The sequence below is a fragment of the Periplaneta americana genome, chromosome 13 (genome assembly GCF_040183065.1).
Source record: "Periplaneta americana isolate PAMFEO1 chromosome 13, P.americana_PAMFEO1_priV1, whole genome shotgun sequence".
Classification (NCBI taxonomy): domain Eukaryota; kingdom Metazoa; phylum Arthropoda; class Insecta; order Blattodea; family Blattidae; genus Periplaneta; species Periplaneta americana.
In genome coordinates, this window is record NC_091129.1 from 100,697,178 (window position 1) to 100,724,278 (window position 27,101).

General features: G+C 34.3%; 6 non-coding genes across 6 annotated transcripts; 5 read left to right on the forward strand and 1 right to left on the reverse strand.

Moving 5' to 3' along the window:
• The first annotated feature begins 4,348 nt into the window (after positions 1-4,348).
• Positions 4,349-4,420, forward strand: TRNAW-CCA (transfer RNA tryptophan (anticodon CCA)). The gene has a single exon. It is a non-coding gene; the product is annotated as a tRNA-Trp (tRNA).
• A 3,910-nt stretch (positions 4,421-8,330) lies between these two features.
• TRNAW-CCA (transfer RNA tryptophan (anticodon CCA)) lies at positions 8,331-8,402 on the reverse strand. The gene has a single exon. It is a non-coding gene; the product is annotated as a tRNA-Trp (tRNA).
• A 3,394-nt stretch (positions 8,403-11,796) lies between these two features.
• Positions 11,797-11,913, forward strand: TRNAL-CAA (transfer RNA leucine (anticodon CAA)). The gene is made up of 2 exons: positions 11,797-11,834; positions 11,869-11,913. It is a non-coding gene; the product is annotated as a tRNA-Leu (tRNA).
• Positions 11,914-13,252: 1,339 nt separating this feature from the next.
• TRNAW-CCA (transfer RNA tryptophan (anticodon CCA)) lies at positions 13,253-13,324 on the forward strand. The gene has a single exon. It is a non-coding gene; the product is annotated as a tRNA-Trp (tRNA).
• A 9,026-nt stretch (positions 13,325-22,350) lies between these two features.
• On the forward strand, positions 22,351-22,467 carry TRNAL-CAA (transfer RNA leucine (anticodon CAA)). The gene is made up of 2 exons: positions 22,351-22,388; positions 22,423-22,467. It is a non-coding gene; the product is annotated as a tRNA-Leu (tRNA).
• Positions 22,468-25,873: 3,406 nt separating this feature from the next.
• TRNAW-CCA (transfer RNA tryptophan (anticodon CCA)) lies at positions 25,874-25,945 on the forward strand. The gene has a single exon. It is a non-coding gene; the product is annotated as a tRNA-Trp (tRNA).
• Positions 25,946-27,101: the final 1,156 nt, after the last annotated feature.

Below are 27,101 nucleotides of genomic sequence, written 5' to 3' on the forward strand. Positions count from 1 at the left end.
CATAAATGAAACAACTGACTATGCATTCCAATAAAAGAGATATTTTTCTCAGAAATACACACAAAATTCATTCTATATAATGTCAAAATCAACACAAACTACTTTGATTGCTCCCTAGATTCAAACAATAAACGTATACAAATCGACGCTGAATAATCTAGTTGTTGATACAGCTACCGGCCCAGTGACTAATAATGCAGTTAGTATTGTTAAGACTTAATAATAATATTTTATAGTGTAAGACAATAAAATTAAATCTTATCCGCGAGTGGAAAGTTTACTGAATGAGGTATAAACAAATAGTAAGAATAAAAACATTCAAGATTTATATAAGGGTATAAAGTAATTTAAGAACGGATATCAGCCAAGGGTAAACGTGATCAAGGATGAGAATGGCGACTTGCTTGCAGACTCTCTATCAATCCTAAACAGATGGAAAAACTATTTTGCGCAACTACTAAATGTACATAGGCCAAATAGAAATGATCGGGAAGAAATTGAAATACAAACTGCTGAGCCATTTATACCCGAACCCACGCTTTCAGAAGTCGAAATTGCGATAGAAAATCTGAAAAAGTACAAGTCGCCAGGTATCGATCAAATTCCAGCAGAATTAATACAAGAGGGTGGAAGTGCATTATATAGCGAAATTTATAAACTTGTACTTGCTATTTGGGAAAAGGAAATTGTACCAGAACAATGGAAGGAGTCCATAATTGTACCTATTTTTAAAAAGGGGGACAAAACCAACTGTGGTAACTTTCGAGGAATATCACTTTTGTTGACGTCGTACAAAATTTTGTCCAATATTCTTTTGAGAAGATTAACTCCGTCCGTAGATGAAATTATTGGGGATCATCAGTGCGGTTTTCGGCGTAATAGATCGACTATTGATAAGATTTTTTGTATTCGACAGATAATGGAGAAAAAATGGGAGTATAAGGGTACAGTGCATCAGTTATTCATAGATTTCAAAAAGGCATATGACTCGGTTAAGAGGGAAGAATTATATGATATTCTTATTGAATTTGGTATTCCCAAGAAACTAGTTCGATTAATTAAAATGTGTCTCATTGAAACATACAGCAGAGTCCGTATAGGTCAGTTTCTATCTGATGCTTTTCCAATTCACTGCGGTCTAAAGCAGGGAGATGCACTATCACCTTTACTTTTTAACTTCGCTTTAGAATATGCCATTAGGAAAGTTCAGGATAACAGGCAGGGTTTGGAATTGAACGGGTTACATCAGCTTCTTGTCTATGCGGATGACTTGAATATGTTAGGAGAAAATACACAAACGATTAGGTAAAACACGGAAATTTTACTTGAAGCAAGTAAAGCGATCGGTTTGGAAGTAAATCCCGAAAAGACAAAGTATATGATTATGTCTCGTGACCAGAATATTGTACGAAATGGAAATATAAAAATTGGAGATTTATCCTTCGAAGAGGTGGAAAAATTCAAATATCTTGGAGCAACAGTAACAAATATAAATGACACTCGGGAGGAAATTAAACGCAGAATAAATATGGGAAATGCGTGTTATTATTCGGTTGAGAAGTTCTTATCATCCAGTCTGCTGTCCAAAAATTTCAAAGTTAGAATTTATAAAACAGTTATATTACCGGTTGTTCTGTATGGTTGTGAAACTTGGACTCTCACTCTGAGAGAGGAACATAGGTTATGGGTGTTTGGGAATAAGGTGCTTAGGAAAATATTTGGTGCTAAGCGGGATGAAGTTACAGGAGAATGGAGAAAGTTACACAATACAGAACTGCACGCATTATATTCTTCACCTGCCATAATTAGGAACATTAAATCCAGACGTTTGAGATGGGCAGGGCATGTAGCACGTATGGGCGAATCCAGAAATGCATATAGAGTGTTAGTTGGGAGACCGGAGGGAAAAAGATCTTTAGAGAGGCCGAGACGTAGATGGGAGGATAATATTAAAATGGATTTGAGGGAGGTGGGGTATGATGATAGAGACTGGATTAATCTTGCACAGGATAGGGACCGATGGCGGGCTTATGTGAGGGCGGCAATGAACCTTCGGGTTCCTTAAAAGCCATTTGTAAGTAAGTAAGAAAGTAAGTAAGAGTGGAAAGTTTACCGCCTGAGGCGAAACCAAGGGTGATAATTTCCGCGAGCGCATAAAATCTGTTTACTGTGGTGTGCTGAGCAATATTTTATCCATTACTGATATCTAAATTTATATACAACTTTAAAAAATGTGCAATTAAGTGCAATTTCATATTACAATTTCAACTATTAATGTAATAATCCAATAATAAATGTAAATGTTGCCCTCATTACTGATATCTAAATTTAATTTTAAATTGTAGGAAATTTCCTTGTAATGTGTTGTATGTGAAGAAGTTATAAATGAATGTATGGATGTTATTGCAGCTAGTGTGTTGGTTGACAAGGAGAGGGTCAATAATAGTACATTATGCAACGAGCCTATAATGTTAGTAATTAAGACGCAAGTATGTTCGTTTATGAAACGAGCGCAAGCGAGTTTCATAATTTTTATACGAGCATCTTAATTACCATCATAGGCAAGTTTCATGCGACTTTTTATGCTCGACCATATTTCTAACTTGAAATTATTCATAAGTTTTCATGTTATGGTTATGTTAAGTGACGAACAGAACTGACCTGAATTGTGAGATGTGCGCAGACGCGAAAGTATTGATTTTTTCCGAGGCATGAATATCATTGACCTTGATATAACCTAGAGAACATTAGTCTTGATATAACCTGGAAATTGATTTAGAATTGAAAAACGAGATGAAAAATTGAATTTATTTGAACATTATTTACAATTAACTCTAATTATTATAGTAACAGAACATAACCTTCTGCGACAGTATTGGATTTCCAGCCTCCGTGACATTTCCCTAGTTGTCTTTCGATTGCATATCCGAGAATAATAGGAAACCTAAACTTTAATGAATAGGTGTACTTTAATGACATGCATTAAAGGACTGCTATCAGGTGTATAATTACTACATTTCGTCATGGTCGAGCATAAAAATTTTTAATTCACATGTGAATAAAGCCATTGTTTAGGTTGCAAAGGACTGTGAAATAGAGTCCAGTTCAGATACCAGCTATGTATAAAATTAATGTATTTCATTTAATAGCCTATTATAAAAAGTATTGCATCGGAAGTATTAGCCTAAAAGAGGAAAACGAAATACTATATCTTTATGTATCTTATTAATGTGTTTAATAATGTATTATGCACTCGAGAGTCCATTTGTTTTTAAAAATATTGTTTTTGAATACTGCCTTCTATTGCTGTGTATGCGGAATTATCATTGGGAGGGGAAAGGTTAGACAACTGCCGAATTAATCGCACATGTGTTTCAAGGTTGCAGGTATATCATATTCCTGTCGTGATAGCCTCCACAGTTCACAAACAACATTGTAGTAATAAATACATTACGATCACTTCGAGCTATTTTTCGTTTATTTTTTAATTATATGTTATTGTAATATTAAAAAGGTACAGAATTTCGTGTTAAATTAATATTCTTACTTTATGTAACAAAAATGTAACTTTTTAACTTAAAATACTTAACAACTAGGTCTACGAGCTGAGACAAATTTTATTTAACAAGCGGTTCGGGCGAAGCGGTGCGAACCGTCTGAATGACATCCACTGATATTCACTCCTCAATTTATACTCGCTACTTACCAGCTAAAAATCGAAATATTTTTTTCAAATAAGGGACATTTGAATCAAAGTGAAATGTTAATGGCAAGCAGAGTAATTATCTCATGCCTCCATGTTAATTACTGTACCAGTGCACTTCATTTAAACCAGGTATCCAGCTTTGTAGCCGTTAGCCCAATATATTTAATTCCCCTGTTAAAAGTTTTAGTTTTTACTAAAATATTGACAATAATTTATTAATGGAGGGAAGAAAGTGCCTGGAGTAATAAAAATCGAAAGAGAGTTAGTTGGAGTTTTGACTGAAAACGCTACTCCTCACGACACAACAGGAGAGAAAGTAATTTATAGTAGAATGAGAATGAATACCCTAAGAGTGCTGGAAACAAACGGAAATAAGAAAACCATGAATTAACTCGGTGAAGATTACCGAGCAATATACGACACGCATTGTTATTCTCTCCCCAGTTTTGTCTTACTTTATTTATATTTTGAGTTACGTTATTGTACTCATAATTAGAATAGTTGGTGTTATTTCGTATTTAACGACTTAATCCGTCTAGGGAATAAATAGATGAAAATTTAGTATGATTACTCCGAAATCAGTTCATATATTTGTTACCGGTACTTTACCACTAATGTAATTTTAAGTAGAATGTAATGTATGACCTCGTGGCGCAACGGTAGCGCGTCTGACTCCAGATCAGAAGGTTGCGTGTTCAAGTCACGTCGGGGTCATTTCTTTGTGATCATAAACTACTGAAGTAATAGTTATTGTAGAGAAACTACAAGCTAAACAAGCTTCTTACTGTGAATTTACAACTCTTTTTTTAATTAAACATTAAATCCTTGAATTCTTCACTTTTAAAATTCTAAAGTCACACTGTCATAGAATCGTTATAATTGTGTTCTTCCTATTGGTATTTCTTTAGTTCCTATTTTAATCAATCTGTCAGGAATAGATATCATGCTATTTCCAATTCATTTCATATGTCTGATTTTAATTTTAATTTTATTAATATGTCTGGCTCTTTAAATAAATAGTAACTTGTTATGTTACTCAAATGTATTAAAAAACAGAACAATTTATTTTTTTCTGTGACTGCAACTGTCATATACATTTTAAATACTACTCAAAATATTGACAAGACTCTTCGTGACAAGTGCGGGATTTACGTTAATATGATTGATTGATTGACTTGACTTGACTTGACTTAAAAGAGAAGGATTAATATCTGCCTCGCCGGCGGATGGGTGGATAGATAGGTAGGTGGATCAGCAGACAGTTTATATTTTGATTTTTATGTTGTTACATAAATGCATTTCTGATGGTGTGGAAGAGATGACCTGAGGACCTTAACCATATCAGAACGAATGAATGAATGAATGAATGAATGAATGAATGAAGGAAGGAATGAATGAATGGATAAATAAAAAAAATAAATAAGTAAATAAATAAATAATTAAATAAATAAGCAAATAAATAAGTAAATAAGCAAATAAATAAGTAATTAAATAAATAAATAAATAAGCAAATACATAAGTAAATAAATAAATAAATAAGTAAATAAATAAGCAAAAAAATAAGTAAGTATATAAATAAATAAATAAGCAAATAAGTAAGTGAATAACTAAGCAAATAAATAAATAAACAAATAAATAAATAAATAAATAAGAGATAAACACACAGAAAGATATACTCTCAGGCAAGTCAAGGAAAGGATAGCCATACAGACAGATCACCTAAGAAATGGGAAACAGTATGTTCCTTGTAAGTAGTTCATTCTCAGATAATAATGATAATGTAGTCTGCTTGGGATTTAATATCTGCGTAATGAAGTAGCGAGAGTCGTGATCAAACGCCTTCTGTTTCTCTACTCATCGTACTGACGAGTTGAACAAGTTGCCTAACGACAAGGGTTGGAGTTGAATTGTGCTGTTGGAGAAAAATATCTGTCAAAGATAAATTGAACGCATTTACCATGCTCCTTTCTTGGTCCTTTTCGCGTTTTTTGCAGTTTTGTCGCTCTGATGTAGGGATCACTTCACTAGCCTCAAATCGTCACTTTGGCAGAGTTCGAATTGAACTTTTTAGAAGAAGAATCTTTTAAAGAGAAGTGATTACGTACGTCATTATTCCCTTGCAGTTTTAATTATGAGTGTGAGTCGAGGTAAACTTCTGTGAAGAGTAGGAAAGTCCATTATTCTCCCGGTATGTCATCCTCTCAATACATTAACTGATTATTCATCCCCTCAAATATTAGAACACGACGAACATTTGAGTCGTCCAGTTGCAAAACTCGTTTTGTCAATGAAAACAGAATTTTCAGAAATCAGGAAAACTGTCATTTGCTTATGCCTAGTGTTAGAAGGATGAATCTTTTACCAATTAAGAGCAGAATGTGGTCCCCGTCTGTCACAAAATGCCAACAAATCTCTGACTCGTACATTCCGAGATTTTAAATAAAATAATTTGGATGAATCTTTTACCAATTAAGAGCAGAATGTAGTATTTAGTAGTATTAGTAGTATTTATTTATTTAACCTGGTAGAGATAAGGCCATCAGGCCTTCTCTGCCCCTCTACCAAGGCATTACAACTATAATATGAAGAATAAAATTACAAGTAATATTAAATTTACAATTACAATTACAATAGACATTAAAGTACGACAAGATTACCTGATTAATGAAAGCTAGGCAATTTATCATAGAAGTTAAGAAAAAAGAATATTTTTGTATTTACTGAATTACAAATTAAACCTAGAATAACAAAAGTTTATAGTGATGAAATTACCATATATTGAGATATTTTGTGATAGATTAAGAGAACTATTTACAAGAAACCATGTCTGAACGAGTCTCAATTACTGGCCAAGTGCCTAGTAAGTTTGCGTTTGAATTCAATTTTATTTCGACAGTCCCTGATGCTAGCAGGTAACGAATTCCAGAGTCTTGGCAGGGCTATTGTGAAAGAGGATGAGTATGAGGAAGTGCGATGGGATGGTATTGTTAGTATTGTTTCATGGCGAGAGCGTGTGTTCAGATTGTGGTCCCCGTCTGTCACCAAATGCCAACAAATCTCTGACTCGTACATTCTGAGATTTTAAATAAAATAAGTTTGGACATAACATGATTTGCAACAGTATCTTGGAGATAACGAGTTTTGCAACAGTTCAGATTAGCGAGATATGATTTCAAGTGCTAGGAAATGGAAAACCACACACTTTTTAATCAAAATGTAATTATATTAATACTTTTACAGTAGTCAACTCAAATAAAGTATACTTTAGAACATAAAATTAATTTTCACTTGCTTCTTGCATTACCAAAAAGATTCTGTCTTTTTAGCTGTATTGCTGGAAAAACTAACATAATGTTGTAGGACAAAGTCAGGTTTCTTCAAATAGCCTAAGTTTTACACTTGTGTTACAATGAGTCCCACAAAACCAGTCCCACATCTCACAATACCAGTCTCTCATGTTCTTCAACAAATTCTCCCACATCAGATTCCATGCCATCTGCCTTATGTAAAGTTTGTTGTTGTTCAAACAGTTCCTTTAAAAAGTCCAGTTTTTCATGTTGCTTCCAATTTTCTTCAAAATGTTTTGACAATAATATGTTTAGATCGGCAAGTTTTTTGTATGGGTATACCTTTCTCCAAAATATTAATAACAACATAACTATTTTAAAAAGTGTCTTACTTACCAACTTTATTTATGGAGATGCTGAAACTGGCCACCTTCGTTGTCCACACATTTTTGGCACCTCTTTATGAAATACCGTCTAAGAAAATATTAAATGTGGGTCTATTGGTACGTTATGAATATTATTCAGCATCCACTCACAAAATGCGCGCCTAAGTGCAGTATCCTGCGGTCGAAGAGTCTTCTAAAACCCTCACATTCCTTTGCCGCACCTTGTAATTTGAGTATGTTATCAGTTGCTTGTGTACAATACGTTTCAGTATTTTTGATAATGTCGTTAGGATGCTAATAGGTCTAAAGTCGTCCGGAGAAGACGGAGTTTTATTTCTCAGAAAAAAATAAAAGTATCTTCTTTTGAAGAGAAAAGGAAAATTATATGTTTTGGTTCCAAATACCCTCAAATCCCTGAGCTGCAGTTCCAGAACCCTCATTATTCAGTGTACGGTTCCAATCAATATCTTAATTCAAAATATTAGGTATGCCTTATTTTGTTATTATCCTTGAAGTTTGAAGGATAAAACTTAGTTGACTGATTTTCTTCTTTATTTTTTTTTTACTGAACTTTAACACATAAGTTTAAGTAGATTATCAAAAAGTACTTTACAGAAATGTTTTTTGTGGTTAACGGAAAACCATAGAAACTGGACAAAAAGGATTTTAGAACCTGGCGTCTCAATTATAAGATGCATGACAAAGCAATTTAAGACGCCACCGCTTTAAGAACTTATTTAATTTTTTTAGATAATGGCTGGGTGTTTACTTCTAAAACAAACGCAGCTGTGCTTTGGTGTAGTCTTTTGAAAAACACTAGAGATGCCACATTTTCATGTCACGCCTTCCTTCTGTAAGTAATTTTCGTTTGCTCATTTTGCATTACTAGTCTCAAATCGTATTCGTTCCTTTAAAGTAAATGAGGAACTGAAAGTAAACAAAAATGCATGTTGACCCCGACGTGATTTGAACACGCAACCTTCTGATCTGGAGTCAGACGCGCTACCGTTGCGCCACGAGGTCCGTGGGATTATCTGCCGTTCCCTTCGTACTGAGCTCGATTACTGTTGCCACGAACTGGCATTACTGTTCTTTTCTTTCAGTTGTTATGAGTCACATTCGAACTAACAAAAAGGGATCTTTGAACCTTACGCTTTGCGTGTTATAAGTATGGTGCGTAGTTGCCAGCAAATAAGGAAATCTTTGACGAAGGATTAAGATTAAAGTATGTAAATTAAATAGTATTTTGAAATCTCTTAAAATGCAAATGTAACATTTGGACGTACCACATATGTAGATTAAATGTACATATAGCCTATGTGTATATGTGTGTAGTTACTACAGAAATACAGAATGTTCATAATGTTGTTTTTTTAGTTTGTTATTTAACGACGTTGTATCAACTACGAGATTATTTAGCGCCGATGAGATTGATGATAGCGAGATGGTATTTGGCGAGATGAGGCCGAGGATTCGCCATAGATTACTTGGAATTCACCTTAGGGTTGGGGAAAACCTCGGAAAAAACCCAACCAAGTAAACATCCCAAGCGGGATGTAATAGTCCGAGCGCAACTTCAGATCGGCAGGTAAGCTCCTTAACCGACTGAGCCACGCCGGTTTTACTGGAGTATAAAAAAATGAAGTAAACCAGAAAGCAATATGTGGACGTTGGGAATAAATCCGGTCATTTCAACCGAAAACAAAAAAATTAGTTTTTTACGGTTTCCGTATGTTTAGAGAGGCATCTTTCTAAATATGTTACTGTTTTTATTCTAACTAGGTCATTTGCGTGAGAAACAAAATGGTGAAATCAGTATTCTCAATAAAAACAGGATAATTTCTTATCTTACTAACGCAAATATTTTCATTGTCTTTTTTTTTTTTGTATAAAAACGGACATTTTGGACATTCTGTATGTGTTGCAATTACCAATCCATTCAAAATCGGCCATTTCCACTTATATGTGCAAGAGTCATAATATCTGATTGTTAATTAAAATAATTGTAAAAGTGTTATAATATATTCATTTTTCCATGATACAATAGAATGAAAGTGAAGGATATCTAAGAAGATAAGCTATTCAATTCATCATGCCATGTGCATTCACATATTTGAGTTAAATGTTTCTTAATTGAAATTATTGTAAATTATGTAGTAAGCATCGGCCAAGCCTCCACCTTCCTACAATAGAGGTCTTGGGCACATATTTTCTCGTTGGAATGTAAAGGGACTCTCAATATACTAAACATAAGATAATTTTCAAAATTTAATTAAAAAATATATATATGTATATACGTGTATTTGGTAATGTATGCCTGTGTGCTCTGCACCGCTATTGCTGGAAGATTGCTTGGCCGATGCTTGTTACATAATTACCATATAATGTTATAATTGTTACTCCATGATACAGTTCGTGTTGTCCTTTAAATGAGCAGAAATTTCATCCGAACAAATATAAAGTTGAAAAATTCTTTTGCAGAACAAAAAGTTACATTTCTTCGGGTCATATTTCTCCACATTTAAAGGACAGAACTAAAATTCTTTCAATAATTTGTTACCATAATACACTTCTCTCTTAAATTGACTGAGTATATTGGGAATAAATCAATGGCTCCCCTAAAACACGCTAAGAGATGCTTCATATAAAACAATTTTTATCTCGAAAAGGAAGCAAAACTTTGTTTGAATTACTGTACCACAAAGAATAACACGCTAAAATGAATAACTTTACTTACGATTTACCCTGTATATTTATATCATTGATATTCAAAATATTTCCATTTCGAATTCATCACATTAGTGAGAGACACAATCTCCATTTTTATATGTTGCTCTTATTTAAAACATTTCCGTTTTGAACCCATCACATTAATAAGGAAAATAATGTTATTTTTATGCTAGCCTATTGATGTTTAAAGAATTTTCGTTCAGAACTATTTGTGTTTCGAACCCATGTTATTTGTAATACAATTTTACGAAGTGGTGTAATTATTTAAAAAGTCCATTGCTGTGGAGTAACGGTTAGCATGTCTGACCGTGAAACGAGCGGCCCCGGGTTCAAATCCTGTTTGGGACAAGTTATCTGATCGAAGTTTTTTCCGGGGTTTTCCCTCAACCCGCTAAGAACAAATGGCAGGTAACTTTCGACGCTGAACCCTGGATCATTTCGCTGGCTTTATCGCTTTCATTTCTTTCAGACGCTAGCTAACGATAGTACATAATAATAATAATAATAATAATAATAATAATAATAATAATAATAATAATAATAATAATAATAATAATAATAATACTTGCTTACTTAGTTACTGGCTTTCAAGGAACCCGGAGGTTCATTGCCTCCCTCACATAAGCTCTCTATTGGTCCCTATCCTGAGCAAGATTAATCCATTCTCTATCATCATATCCCACCTCCCTCAAATCCATTTTAATATTATCTTCCCATCTACGTCTCAGCCTCCCTAAAGGTCTTTTTTCCTCCGGCCTCCCATCTAACATTCTATATGCATTTCTGGATTCACCCATACGTGCTACATGCCCTGCCCATCTCAAACATCTGGATTCAATGTTCCTAATTATGTCAGGTGAAGAATACAATGCGTGCAGTTCTGTGTTGTGTAACTTTCTCCATTCTCCTGTAACTTCATCCCTCTTAGCCCCAAATATTTTCCTAAGCACCTTATTCTCAAACACCATTATCAATAATAATAATAATAATAATAATAATAATAATAATAATAATAATAATAATAATAATAATAATCCGTGGCGCTACAGCCCGTGAAGTGCGTAGACTAATCCAGCCGGCTGCTGCCCTCACACCCACATGCAGAAGCAGAGGTGGACGATCATTCAACTAGAATGAAGGTATCGTGTGGTTAGCACGATGATCCCCCCAGCCGTTATAGCTGGCATTCGCAACCGGATTTCGCTACCCATCGTAGCTCCCCAAGTGCATCACGATGCTGGGTGGACACCGGTCCCATACACTGGCCGAAATTTCATGAGAAAATTTCTTCCCCCATGACTCGAACCAGCACGCATTCCGTAACGCGAGTCCTAGGCAGGATGCCTTAGACCACGATGCCACGGCGCGGGACAGTACTTGATAAAGCATCGTGAAATAAACCAATTAAAAGAAACTATGTAAAATTCTCATATAGTACATCTGGTTCTATACTTACCACTTTCCATTTATCTTCATGAAGAATTGATGTTTTTACCTCGTGTTTGCTGTGTCTTGTGTTAGGGAATTGTTTCACATTAAGTTTATACCATGAAAGGACTATTACACTATTTGAGGATGTCAAATGCTGGTATTGAATTGTGTAATGTGGGAGAAGAGGAATGAGCCCGACCGTATTGTGTAATCGGAGATACATTACATAATCTCTATCGTTGACGGATTTCCAACTGTCAGAATGGCCGAGCGGTCTAAGGCGCCAGACTCAAGGTTGTTCCTTGCTTCTTCTATAAGCTATGTAGAATTCTGGTCCTCTCTGAGGGCGTGGGTTCGAATCCCACTTCTGGCATAAATTTTACTGCTGTTCTAACAGTACGACATATATGCTGTTTCTGATTTAGGTGCGAAATATTAAACAGCTTGACAACCTCTTGTAGGGGAATGTTAGGAATCCTACATTCACTCTAATGCCAAGCCGTAAATCTTATTTTGGTAAATTGCAAAGAATTTTCATCGACATTTTACTACTAATCAAAATAGAAATCAGTCACAGAATTAACTGAGGCAGTCCGCGAGTTTACTACTGATCCGGACCTGCACTCGGGCGTGGGTTGGAGACCTGCTTGGGCTGATTACCTTGTTGGGATTTGTTCTAGGTTTTTACCAACTCTAAGACGAAAGTTAATAATAATAGTTAATAATAATAATAATAATAATAATAATAATGATGATGATGATGTTTTATTTTCGCTGGCAGAGTTAAGGCCATAAGGCCTTCTTTTCCACTCAACCAGCCTTAATCAATACAATACATATTTAAATTACGAATATTTACACTACACTTAAAAGGTTCTCCAGCAATAATCTTCAGTTAAGTTTTAACGACTAGTAGACTACATATTTATTTAAATTTAGATAAACCTATAAGGTAAAGTAGTAACTTAATTTATGAGCTAATTTAATTCAATCAATTATAATTAATTTGAGATTTGAGATAGCTAGTAAAATGATGAAAATTAATTTAATATAAGCTTACTAGAACTATGTTACAGGGAGAAAAAAATATACATATAAATCTAAAATATATTTCTATGATGAGAATATTAATGTAATTGCCATTAGAGGTTTTTAAACCTATTTAGAGAAATTAATGATAATAATAAGTATGAACAGATGTTAGTTTCATTATATGCAATAAATATTAATCAGCAATTAATTTGTAGGTAGTCACATGATGAAATCTCGGCCTCATCCCTCCAAGTACCATCTCGCTACTGCTGATTATATCAACGTTAAATAACGTAGTACTATAGTTTGATACAGCGTCGTTAAATAACTTAACCTAATTAAAAAGCAATAATAATCGAAATAAATATCACCACATCTGATTTCATGTCTAGGGAATCCATAACGTATAAAAAAAATGTTGAAGTGAATGGAAATTTTACACACATTAATAATAGCACCTTAACTCTGATCTTGAAATCCATACGGCATAAACAAATATGTTAGAACAGAACATAAATTATTATACACACATTAATCATGCAGTAGATATACGAGCTGGCGGGTCGGAAACAAGATCAATACTAGAAACAGCTGAGATGAACATATGAAAAAGTACCTTGAAGGTGGCATGCACTTAGTTTGAAATTGAGATCGTATGAAAAAAACTTTCTTGCGATGTAGACCTCGTGGCGCAACGGTAGCGCGTCTGTCTCCAGATCAGAAGGTTGCGTGTTCAAATCACGTCGGGGTCAAAGCGAAGCTTTTGTTGAACTAAGTTTTGGTAATTATGTTAACTCGTCATGACAACGCCGATAAAATAAAAAATCTTATTTTGGAAGTTAATGTAGATATGCTTAAAGTTGGCGGTCAAGCAATAAAGTGTTTGTTATAAATGTTAATTTGATGTTTGTGATTTTACCCGTTTTTGGTAGAATATGACTCTCTGGTGACCAAGGATTCATATATTTATCATCATCATATCCTTCACGTATTAGACCCTACATTATCTGTTACGGTCTCATGCCAGCGCTTGCGTGGTCTTCCCATTTCCTCTTTCCTTTTGGTACATAAGTAAGAATCTGTTTAGGCCATCTAGTGCGATCCATCCTTTCGACATTCATATACTTATAAAATTGTGAAGTTACTGTGGCAATAGTTTTTCGTAATATGTGATAGTTGGCGTCGTAGAGATGGTAGATTTGATTGTATTCCGTGAAGTTAGATCATACCATTGAGTGTTCAGGTCAACGATCATGGAGGAGGCAGGGCCCAAAGTGCATGGTTTGTGCGACGGTTGTCAATGGGCAATTTTTGGATGTTCAAAGGGGGCATTGTTGAATATTGAAGAACTGTGATCTTTTCTGTTAGGACATAGGGTTTTATCCGCTAAACGTGTTTGTTCAAATTGTGGAACTGTGCAATAAATTAATTTTCGTAAGGTCGAGGACTAGTTAGTGATAGGTTAACTTTGGTTTGTTTAGGCTTTTGTTATGCTCTGCATTTACGTTTTTTGGCAAATAGGTAGATACAGTTGACTGAAAGCAAGATTTAGTAAGGTCAAGGATCAGTGATAGGTTAGGTTTGGCTTGTTTAGGTTTTTTTATGCCTTGCGTATACGATTTTTGGTATATAGGCATACAAATAGAAATATAACTGTGCTCATTTAACGGAAGAAAATTTGCCAAGTCTCATTTAAAGCGAAACCATTCTCTTTGTTAATAATTGTAGAGTATATTCCATTCTCAATAACGTCCTTCCAAATAACCAGATTTCTTTGCCAAGAAATGCTGTAGTCAGTCACAGCCGGTTTATGTGTTCCATATAGACTGATATGTCTTGAGTGTTTCTTGTTATGGGTTCCGATATTACGCCCGGTTTGAGCAGTACAGGGTAAGGTTGCCTAATTCCGTGACATATTTAATAAAGTCTATACTTATGCCAAATTTGTACTAACATTTTCAAATAACAACTAAATGACGTTATTTGGATCTTTAGCTACACTTTTTACAATATTCAGTGTCAACAGTTTCACAAGTTTGGTATATAATATATGATTATTCATTGTTATACAGTGACTCCTAAATCCGTGACAGGAATCCATATTCCGTGATAGTGGTTTCCTAATTCCGTGAGTGATATCCTAATTCCGTGATACTAAAATAATACTCATTAACTGCTCAGAAAACAAACGTGTATTTGGAAAAACACTTTAAAGTAATGGTATATTCTTTAATATGGATTAAGCAAGAAATTACAACATAGAAGAAGGACCTAAGTGAAAAAAATCATAGAAAATACTTGTGTAACTACAAGAATATATATATATATATATATATATATATATATATATATATATATATATATTACAGATTAATATATTATAAACAAAATAAACTGAAAGTTAAATTTAATAAAAAATTAAATTTGAATAAATTGAATTATAACACAATTATTTCTCACTATTTATATTCCTAACAACAGCAGTAATTAAGTTAAATACATACCCTATTATTTTATTATAATTATAATTGATGTTTTCTATAATATATTTCTATTATTATTTCCACGAACTATTTTCTTTCATAGACATTAATTTTCACAATTTAGCCTTGGCATCACTGGTCGAGTGAGCCAGGAAGGAGAAATATGAAAATAAATCCGAAAATGGGAAAGCTCCTGTAGCATTGTTATTGTCTCACAATGTTTAAATAATCATACACATTGGTTCAGCTGACTATAATCACAGTAATATATCATTTTTATAATGTTATATTAATTCTTACCTCAAATATAAAATGTTTCTTCAGGAGCGGTCACAAGAGAAAGAAAAACTTACTGGTCAACCACCTTTCACTGAACAAAACTTCTGCAGTCGACTGCTTCTATTCAAAAGGCGGGTAGTTAATAGAATTGAAAAGAAGACATCTCCTAGCATCTGTTAGGTATTTCAAAAACTTAAAAGTCAGAGAACATAACTCCATGGCAGTCAATTGAAATTTTATCACGGGATTAGGGGTATCACGGAATTAGGCACCTTTACCCTACAAGTCGAAATAATTTTATAAATTCCCGGAGTCCTGAGAGGAAGGTCATCCTTCACAGGATTTTACGTAACTCTGATTTTATGTTGTGCTCCACCAAAAGCCCACTGAATCAGAATTGTAGCAGTGGCAACATATGGAAGAAAGACCACAGATGTAGGTTTCTCTATATTGATGCTGTTTCGAGGACGAGGATTGAAAGCTTTCTTATGCCTCGTTTTGAATAGCCATTCTGTATGAAGATGTTCCTCAGAAATCGCATTTCTGAAGAAATGAAATTTATTATAGTCGTATTCTTTAGTAGCTGATTCGACATCTTTTCCTCTAAAACTGTGTTGAAGAGGCTGGATGCTATATGCCTGCTTAAGATTTAATACTGTGGATAGGAGACGTGAAGTTTACAGTTGGTGAAAAATAACGAATAAATTTTATCTGTAGGTCTATGATGTAAGGTCAATTTTTTTTTACGTGTAGCAAGTTCATGACAGATCGTTTGGCTTTTATTGTCCTCTGAAGGATGCTGTGTTAAGGATTTTTATCACTCTTCAAATTTAAAGCCTACCGTTCTCAGTACAGTTTGTAGTCATATAGGGTAGTATTCATAGACATTCTTAGCGCGGGCTTCCGGTGGATGATCAGCGAAGTAACGTTTTTCGTATTCATAAACCAGTGTTAGCGATATGATATGATATGAATCCTGTGCAAGTAACAGTCGATAGCCGGGGCTAGTTTAGCACGCTCGTAGCGCTGGCTAGCGAAATGTCTATGAATAGCACTCTTATAGTCTGTTTTATTAAGGAAAAGCTGTCGCTATGTTTTTAAACGGCCGAGTTCCTCTTTATTAATGTCAGGCATGCACAAAGATGTTGTAAAAAATAACTGCTACTTTGTAAAAACTTGGCGTCTTAATATTTTACGTTCGTAAATGTGAAAATAATTAAATAAAAATGTGCGTTTGAAATGAATTTAAAAAAAATGAATACTTCCATTAAGAAATCCTAGTGTAGCGGTTTCAGGATCGTGTTCAGTGATGTGGCCACCTTCGTTTTCACAATCTCCATCATTATCATCACCGCTTTCTACTGGGTGTTCAGTTCAAAATGTGTCTTGGCTCGCTGTATGCCGTCATGTGGCTAGCTGATGAGCCTAGAGAATTCAATCTTCCTACACTTCCGCAGCTCAGGTGTATAATCTAAGAGGCAGAGAAGTTGGCTAGCAAGTACGGCGTCCATTCTGAAGAGTACGTGCCGAAACGTACGGTAACGCCGGTAGTGGCAGGAATGTGAACTGTTTGGAAATACGTACTGTCGGGATATGGAGAGAGGGTTAAGACGATTACTTACGTATTTGTTGACATTAACTTCGACGGTCAAAATGGACACTGAGCATTTGATTTGTGTTGTGGAATGTTACCGTACACAACCGATGATAACAAATATCCTGCGTACGACTTGCCGGCGCAAAACACAGTTCGAAAGAGGTTATGGTAGCACACAGACCGTACAGACCGCCATCTGTTGCTACGACGTTCAAGTTATACCGTACACGTTCTCAAGTTCAGATTGAAGAACGCCTTAAATAACAGGCAACTTCTCTAACATATAAGCTGAAACTCGCTTCAAATCGGTGACCCAACAACAGTGACGTCATGACACACTTTGAAATGAACACTCAGTAGTTGTATGATAAATTAATCTGAAAATATGTTATCGAGTAAATTTCTAAATTGTCAATTACCTATTAAATCATCGCTGCAAATCGCGTTACTACCTCGTTACATTAATAATTTCCCTCTGTATAGAAACTGACTCCAATAGTATTATTTTCTTCACAGTGAGAACAACACTTATTTATTTATTTATTTACTTACTTACTTATTCATTCATTCATTCATTCATTCATTCATTCATTCATTCATTCATTCATTTAATTCATTTATTTATTTTATTTATTTATTTATTTACTCATTTATTTATTTACCTATTTATGTATTTACTTACTTTTTTCTTCATTTGTTCGTTTGTTTATTTGTTCGTTTATTTATTTCTTTCTATATTGATCTATTTATATTCTTTTTTAGAGGAGTCTATACCTGGTACTGCATCTGTAACTATCCAGAACTTTTGAGTTCCTGTATTGAAGTAAATTCTATCAGTGTCAGCGTTATTTCTGTTACTCCGTTCTTTGATCTCAATATTAAGATTGTCTTCGCCGTACCGTTAAAAATAATAGGGCCTACATAGACATAACTTAAAACATCAATATTGTAAGTCATTGTTATTGAGAACATGGTTGGGATTGTAAGGATGTTTGCGATTTGAAATAAAAGTTTGATATTCCTTTTCATTTTTGTCTTCATACTCCCCGTATTTCAATTTAACAAGTCGGAACCTTCTCAATAATTATTTCATAATTGCTTTCTCATTCTGAGGTCTAGTCTGGAAATAATAGTGCAATTTGATAATCGAAACGATTCACACATCAAAGTGACGCCAATGAGTTGTCTGAATACGTCATTTCAGAGAATTGGATTCATTTGGAAATTAATGCCACAATTAAATATTTTAGAATTAGACTATGTTAAATGAACTATTTGTCTCTATACTCCCTACATTTATTAATCTCCCCAATTTGTGTACGAATAATAATGAATTCATTATGATGGCACATTAATTTTTTTTGGTTTCATGTTTTATCACGGCTGGCTGGATTCCAAACGACATCCGTTGTTTCAGACACATAATTTCAGCCATCCAAGGCCTACTGTGGTTAGTTCCCGGAGTAGCCAGACGTAAGGGGCTCAATAAAGTAGGCTATCCTTATCTGTTGTGATGATGGGACTTGTATGTAGTCCGAAACGTTAGAAATTTCAAGTTCCAACGGTGAAATGCCTGAAAGCCTAATCCTGATTACTTTCAACGTAAAAACCTAAAAACGCATCCGAAATTTCATGAGAAAACTCCTTCCTCACGAGCTCTTGAACCAGCGCTATTCCGTAACGAGAGCCCAGGTATGATGTCTTAGACCACGATACCACGGCACGGCGTTTTTACAGTGCAGAGGGCGGAACTTATGCCCTGATGCTGCACTTGAGCATGGGTTTGATTCCCACTTGGCTGATTACAGGTATTTTTTTTTTAATTTGTCTAAATAGTAGGAAAAATGTCATGTAATCCCATGGCTAATTCTCGGACTAATGCCATGAAATGTCATCTCGCTATCACAAATTCCATCGACGCTAGATAACGGAGCACTTGATACAACGTCCTTAAATAACCAATTAAAGAATGTCTATATAATGATTTTCTTTCGAAATTAATTTCTACATACTGGGAACAAAAAGGACTTCAAATAATTGCTTCTAGGAATTCGCAAGTTTTTCCAAGAACTGCTACTGCAAGTGTTTTACTCGTATTATGGCGTTGCTGCCAAGAGCATTCGAGTCTCTCTCACAGAATATCCATTTGGAAGATCCCTCTTATTTGACTGCCTAACGATAAATCATCTCGGCGATTGATGATATCGTTCAGTGGGTATGAGGAATTTTTTGTAGTTGATAATTCCGGGAAGGAAAGGTTTTTGCTGAATACGTTACTCATCGGAAAATGATAGCTGACTGGTTGTTTGTTTAGTACAGTAAGCTTTTCATCTCCCATCGCATTAAAATCTCTTCAATTTTTGTATTCCTAGGGAAATAATAGGAAGTGAAAAAGCAAGAAATAGGTCTACATAGCGCTTTTATGTATAACGTTATGGGTATCAGAACCGATAGTAATTCTCTTACACTCTATGGCAAAAAAATTAACATTTTTTAAATTTAATATTTTCACTTCTAGGCCTCTGAAACTTTTACCATCTATTGAACACATCCTTTGAATGAAAATGTGGGAATGAATCCTCTGGGACTGTTTGTTTATGATTACCAAATTTTTAAATTATTATGAAATCCACAGAATATATATACAGGGTGTTTCCGGGCTAGTCTTACAAACTTTCAAGGATGATGGGGAAGGGCACATTTATCAATTTGAGATAGGGAACCCTGGTCCGGAAATGACCGACTCGAAAGTTCCAAGTAAAAATAGTTCTGTGGAAATGAAATAATTTTATTCCTCTGTACACCTTATTAATGTATATTTATCTGTAGATCTTACACATACTGTATTCATCTGACGTTGTTTACGTTGTCTACTTATAGTATTCCATTCAGTACACTGTCTCAGAGATGGGGACAGGAAACTAAACTAAAGCAATGCAAATGGCGTAATGTGTAACGGACATGGTCGGTCCTGATATGCACGTCTGTAGACAGCAGTGTATGTGTACAAGTTGCAGTGTCCAGTCGATCAGTCCTAGAGAAATGGAGGAGTACATGAGAGCGGAATATGCAAACATGATTTTGGAATACGGATGAGCTAATGGGAACAGTAGACAAGCTCATAGATTGTATCGGGCAGAGTACCCACGTAGGTGACATCCGACCCATACCATCTTTCCACGACTGTTCCAAAGGTTAAGGGAAGGAGGGCACGTGGTGCCAAATTACAATTCCATTTCCACACAACTATTTTTGCTTATAACTTTCGACTCAGTCATTTCCGGACCAGAGTTCCTTATCTTAAATTGATACATGTGTCCTTCCCCATCATCCCTGAAAGCTTGTAACACTAGCCCGAAAACACCCAGTATATATATATATATATATATATATATATATATATATATATAGTCCACATCTGTGGAGTAACGATCAGCGCGTCTGGCCGCGAAACCAGGTGGCCCGGGTTCGATTCCCGGTCGGGGCAAGTTACCTGGTTGAGTTTTTTTCCGGGGTTTTCCCTCAACCCAATATGATATAACTTTCGGTGCTGGACCCCGGATTCATTTCACCGGCATTATCACCTTCATCTCATTTAGACGCTAAATAACCGAAGATGTTGATAAATCGTCGTAAAATAACCTACTAAATATATATATATATATATATATATATATATACATACATAAATACAGACATATATAGTCGACCTGGTTGGCGAGTTGGTATAGCGCTGGCCTTCTATGCCCAAGGTTGCGGGTTCGATCTCGGGCCAGGCCGATGGCATTTAAGTGTGCTTAAATGCGACAGGCTCATGTCAGTAGATTTACTGGCATGTAAAAGAACTCCTGCGGGACAAAGTTCCGGCACATCCGGCGACGCTGATATAACCTCTGCAGTTGCGAGCGTCGTTAAATAAAACATAAAAACATAACATTAACAGACATATATACTGTATGTTTCAACATAAATATGTATCATTATCTCAGAAATCATTAAACACAGAGTGAAGAATTTTTACATGCATACTCGTATAAATTTTATGGAACTCTATACAGACGGTGAAGACTTATTACATTATATTGTAAAATTATTTAATTGAAAAATATTGAATGAAAAAATTAGCATAAATTTATATGTAAATTAGACAGAGTTACGCAGAGACTAACCGACAAAAACCTGTTTTCGAGATATTGACCGTTGAAGTAAACCTGGTTATTTATTAAACATTTTGCACAAGAAGTATTGTAACACTCATACTATTACAAGAAATACCACAAATAAAAATACAAAATTCTAACCGATTTTAATAACAAACCAGCAGTTGATTTAGTATTGCAAAGCAAAATAAATAAATAAATTTTATGCAATGAAATAATTTTGCTTATAAGTGACAGCAGAGCGCAGATATCGCATTCTTGATTTTTTCTGAGTTAAATAATTAAGTCAACAACAGATTTCTGCAAATATCTCCATTTTTTTTTTTTCAAATTGTCGGTTGGTCTATTATTGCATAACTCCATCCAATTATAATAGGCTATCTTTTATATTTAATCTGAATAAAAAGGTAACAACAAGCTTTACCGGCTATGTTAAATGTGTGGACAATAATATATAAAATTTAGATCCTAATTTGAATAGTGCTTTCTGTGGTAATGGTATCTAATATAAGGTGCAACATTTTTTTTTCTGTGCACTTCATAATTAAAAAGTCTGGTAATCATAAACAAACGCCCCAAGAGGATTCATTCCCACATTTATTTATTAAAAATTGTGTGTTTAATAGATGATAAAAGTTTCAGGGACCTGCCTATATTTAATAGCAGTAAAAATATTACATTTTTAAAGTGGTACATTTTTAGCCACAGAGTGCAATATGATTACTACATGGTACTTCTAATATCCTAAAGTACTACAACACTTAATTTACATAATTTGAACGTAATTGTACCACAAAACATAGCCACTAATACGAAACTGTGAGAAATAAACCATGGAAGATATCCAATTCGTTTCAGAGCTTACAATATAAACAAATCATACGCGCTTATCCAGTGGTATCATTTTCTCAGTCACTAGCTTAGCTTGAGAAGTAACGAGCTTGACTCATCATTCCGGAATACACTTGGGATTGATTTCGAATCCAGCTTGGGGTAATTATATGGTTGGATTTTCACCGAGATTTTCCCAACTGTGAAGGAAATATTAGGCAATATCATGGCGAATCCTGTCTCGTCTCGTCTAAATACCATCTCATTATTACTAATGCCGACCTCTACATTGGCCTCGTAATATAGGGTATCAGTCTGTCATGTAGACAGAATGGGTTCGAGTCCCGGTCAGGCTATCATATTCTTTATTCAGGCAATTGGACCAATTACATATACCCTATCGACCTATCGCTAGCGAAGTTCTCGTTGTCAGAGTGGCCGAGCGGTCTAAGGCGCCAGATTCAAGGTTGATCCTTGCTTCGTATGTAAGCTGTGTAGAACTCTGGTCCTTTCTGAGGGCGTGGGTTCGAATCCCACTTCTGACATTTTATAACTGCTTTTGAAGTCCGACGAAGCTTGTTGGTTTATTGTGAAGCAAGAAATGTTAAATAGCTGAGAGCCTTTCGTATGCAAGTGATATATTCGTTCTAATGTTATTATCCGGATTTCATGTTAGAAAATTGTATAGGCCTGTAATTTATTCTGACAACTTTTCTGTCTTGTTTTACAAATTAGAACTGAAACTTACTGTAGAGTATTCATTCATAGTTTTCTTACCAAGAGCAGGTCTTTTAGTGCAAACCCAGAATTCTCCAATCTTTCCTATTTTCTATCTTTCTTTTTAGTCTCCGCATACGATCCATATATCATAATGTCGTCTTAATCTGATATCTTTTTCTGCCCGAAATTTTCTTCCGTTCATCATTCCTTCCAATGCACCCTTCAGTAATAAGTTTCTTCTCAGCCAGTGACCCAGCAAATTTATTTTTCTCTTCCTGTTCAGTTTCAGCATTATTCATTCTTCACCATCTCTTTCTAGCACAGTTAGTGGAGTATAGAGTTGTATATTTCTGTTCCACAAAATGATGTATGACACTGAACATTAATTATTAGTAAATGTGTATAAGTGATATCATAAAAATAATGATGTATATACAGTCTGCTTAAATTAGTATCTTATGCCTATAATGAGGTTATGCTCATCTCTCTTATATCTATTAAAATATTTAAGGAACTGTGGCAAAAATTGTTACTAAAATATATTATGGAATCTGTTATCATATTACCTTGCAATTCTAATAATTTATAATATATTTTGATAGTATTACATCAGACAAATTTTTCTGAAGACAATTCTAGTTTCTGCCTCCATATGAATTGCAGTAGTACTAATTTTAGTCAACAGACGACACTGGCAACAATCTTCTGTTCTTCCATGCACTCAAATTCTGTATTATAGACACTATGATTTTCATTATCACCCCCATCACTTTCATTGCTACTAGACCACATTTAATAATTTATAATATGTGGATATAATACTAACTGGTACTCTTGCATTAACAACATTAGTTTTCTTTCACTAGTAGAGAAAACTGTATCATTACTCATATTGTAATTTAAATTACTTTATGCTCGACCATGCCGAAATGTAGTAATTATACACCTGGTAGCAGTACTTTAATGCATGTCATTAAAGTACACCTATCCATTAAAGTTCATGTTTTCGATTATTCTCGGATATGCAATCGAAAGATAACGAGGGAAACGTCACGGAGGTTGGAAATCCAATACTGTCGCAGAAGGTTATGTTCTGTTACTATAATAATTAGCGTTAATTGTAAATAATATTCAAATAAATTCAATTTGTCATCTCGTTTTTCAATTCTAAATCAATTTCCAGGTTATACCAAAATTAGTTCATGTTATTCTCTACATCAAGGTCAATGATATTATTGTTCCTCGGAAAAAATCAATACTTTCGCGTCTGCGCATATCTCACACCAGCTATGCACAAGGTCACTTCCGATCTTGAGTCAGATACAAATAAAATGATGCTTCTGAATAATTTCAAGTTAGAAATATGGTCGAGCATTAAAAGTCGTATGAAACTTGCTTATAATGGTAATTAAGACGCTCATATGGAAATTATGAAACTCGCTTGCGCTCTTTTCATAAACAAACATACTTGCGCCTTAATTACTATCATTATAGGCTCGTTGCATAATGTACTATTATTTCATTTAATAGAATTATACTCAATTTCACCTGAAAACAAAATAATAACTTCAAAATAAAATGGTATAATTTTATGTACTTTAATAATTAATAGACTATTTGAAAGAATTAAAATCTAACTAATAAAGGTCAGAGTTTTTAAATAAGAAGACAAAAAAATATTAAAAGGGTATGAAGAATAATTAAACTAAGAAATGGCCAAATAAATTGACTTATAAACATATCTATAATAATATATGAACTAATACTAATATATTTATGGTACAAATAAGTGATAATTTCACTTTTAATTTTTAAGTATGGAGTAATAAAGTACAATTGTGTACCATTTTTTTTGGTGAAACACAATCCTCATAATTTCTACAAATTCAGGTGAATTTTCTTGTAATACCGTACTTCTGTAGAATAAGGTTCTGAAATTACCATCAATACAATTTATATTATCACTACAGAAATCGGAAGTATAAAAACCATGAACAGTATAATGGAAATTTACGCTAATAGTTGATGCTATAACTTTAATATTTACAAGTATATAGCTTGAAATAAACCATTATAATGTTCATCATCATTATCATCGTCATTATCACCATCATCATTATCATCATCGTCATCATCATCATCCTGAGAGGTTATGTAAAAGATCTGTTACGGTCTACAAAAGTTTTCCTGCCATCTCTTCAGAGGGCATCCTAATCTTCTTTCTCTCGGTTTGTAATTCAAGATTGTCCTAAAGATTCTTGCTCTGGAAAGTCGATTAACAAGTTGAAGACAGTTATTTTGATATATTCATGTACTCGAGTATTATTTCAATTTCAAATTTGTGTAAAATATTTTCATTTCTTTTGTCATACCACTAATGTAATTGTAAAAGCCATAATGAAAGGAAACCCAACAACTACCGGCCTAGCAAGGCACTCGAGGTGTATTTTATTTAAACTCAAAAATACTAGAGAAAGATGAAAATATTTTTTATGTCTGGGTGCAACAAGCTTAGAGCCTATTAAGACGGGGAGGAGGAGGAAGAGGAGAAGAAGAAGAAGAAGAAGAAGAAGAAGAAGAAGGAGAAGAAGAAAAAGAAATAATGAAACACAAAGAATAACGCTTAAATTTTATTGTTAAACACCTGTATTTTTTATAAAAAAAAGTAAAAAAGAATGAGATACACTTGTAACACTGACATTAATGCTCATCAAAGTTTCACTAACATTATGAAAATCGACTATCGTAGGATTCAATCTGCTGTAATTCCTTACAGGTTAATAAGGACCCATGTTCATATGGCATTTTATGCTCAAAATGGCCTATAGAACTGATTTCCAAAGCGCGGATAATTAGTCGTGAATCACCCTGTATGTCAGGGCTGGGCACCAAGAGCGATTTCTAATCTCTCACGGGGACCCATATGACTTCTCTTTAGTCCCTTTCTTCTACGCCGAACAACGCGCAGCGTTGATGCTGTGACAGATGAATATTAAGCGTCCCCGTTTAGAGTTTGGATTCGCTCTCGGTGCCCTGCCTTGCAGTATATAACACACAGGCATCGTACTCTGAGCCAAATTGACTTTAATATTCTGATATTCATTGAATGATGGAGATATATCCTGTTATCGATAGAAATTAAGGTCTAGAAAGTGAAGTAACCATAATAATTAAACGTTCTTCACATGGAACTCTATTTTGAGACCTGTGTAGAAGGTTTAAGTGTTGTCTGACCTCGTGGCGCAACGGTAGCGCGTCTGACTCCAGATCAGAAGGTTGCGTGTTCAAATCACGTCGAGGTCAAGACGTAATTTTACGTATTTTGTGAGGAGAACGCTCGAGATTGATATGAGTCATTAATCCTTAAGGGATGAAATAAAATCATTAAATCGAAAGAATTTTTTATTTCCTTATGACAAGGCCATTAATAATAGTTATGCAAACAGATCAACAGATAAGTAAAGAAGTATATAAAAGAAGAGTTCATAAAATATTAGACATTTGTAATGGTGTAGTCTATCTAGTTACCAACTTATTTAGTTTTACATCTTTCAGTTACTTCCAAGCAATTATACGATATCTCAATTACCCATACGATTAAGTCTATAGTACGTGTGAAATAAAATAATCGTACTCTAAAATAAATGTAAGTTTATTTGAAACTGTTATACCGAAATTACATTAAATGGCGATTTAAGTCAGTTCTAGAGATTTTTTCTCTCTGTCTATATTGTTTTGCATCAGTAATTACTGTATGACTGGCCGGAAATGTCATGAAATGTTTATCACAAAATTGTTTCACAGTACAGTATAACTGTTATATAGTATAGGCCTAGTATATATTACCTGATAGTAAAATAAGGCCGTTCTCTTCTCTAACATTTTCACACAGCTAGTGAGGAATGTAAGGGTTTTTGTTTCGTATTACTGTAGATTGACTTTTTATTGTTATTATGTTGTACATGTCTTGAATAGAGGTAAGAGTGGATAAATAATTGATTACTACAATATAAAATATTCAAGATGTATAATGAAGACAAGACGAGAAAATAATACTTATACTTTGCAAAAGAAAGGAAAGTTTTTTTGTGATAAGCGATATTCTGGAAAACATGTAGATCTATTACAGTGGTTAGTTTCATTGTTGCGTAGTGTGTATAGTGAGTTTGCGTCACCAGAGATTTATATCTTGTAAAGTCTCTTTTTATGATGTTCAGTATAGTATATGGCCTTAACTTCCATGAAGTAGCTGAAATGAGGAAACAACTGTAATAAAATTTAGAAGTCCCTTGTTGCTCGGATGGTCGTAATTATTGGAGTTGGACAGAATATTACGAGGAGCTAGTTAAGGATTATAACTACAATCAGCTTTGTGTTTTTCCAGTGAAATTAGGGTGTTAAATAAATATAAAAAAATGGGATTTTATACGAAGAAGTGTCAATGTATTTACACATTTAT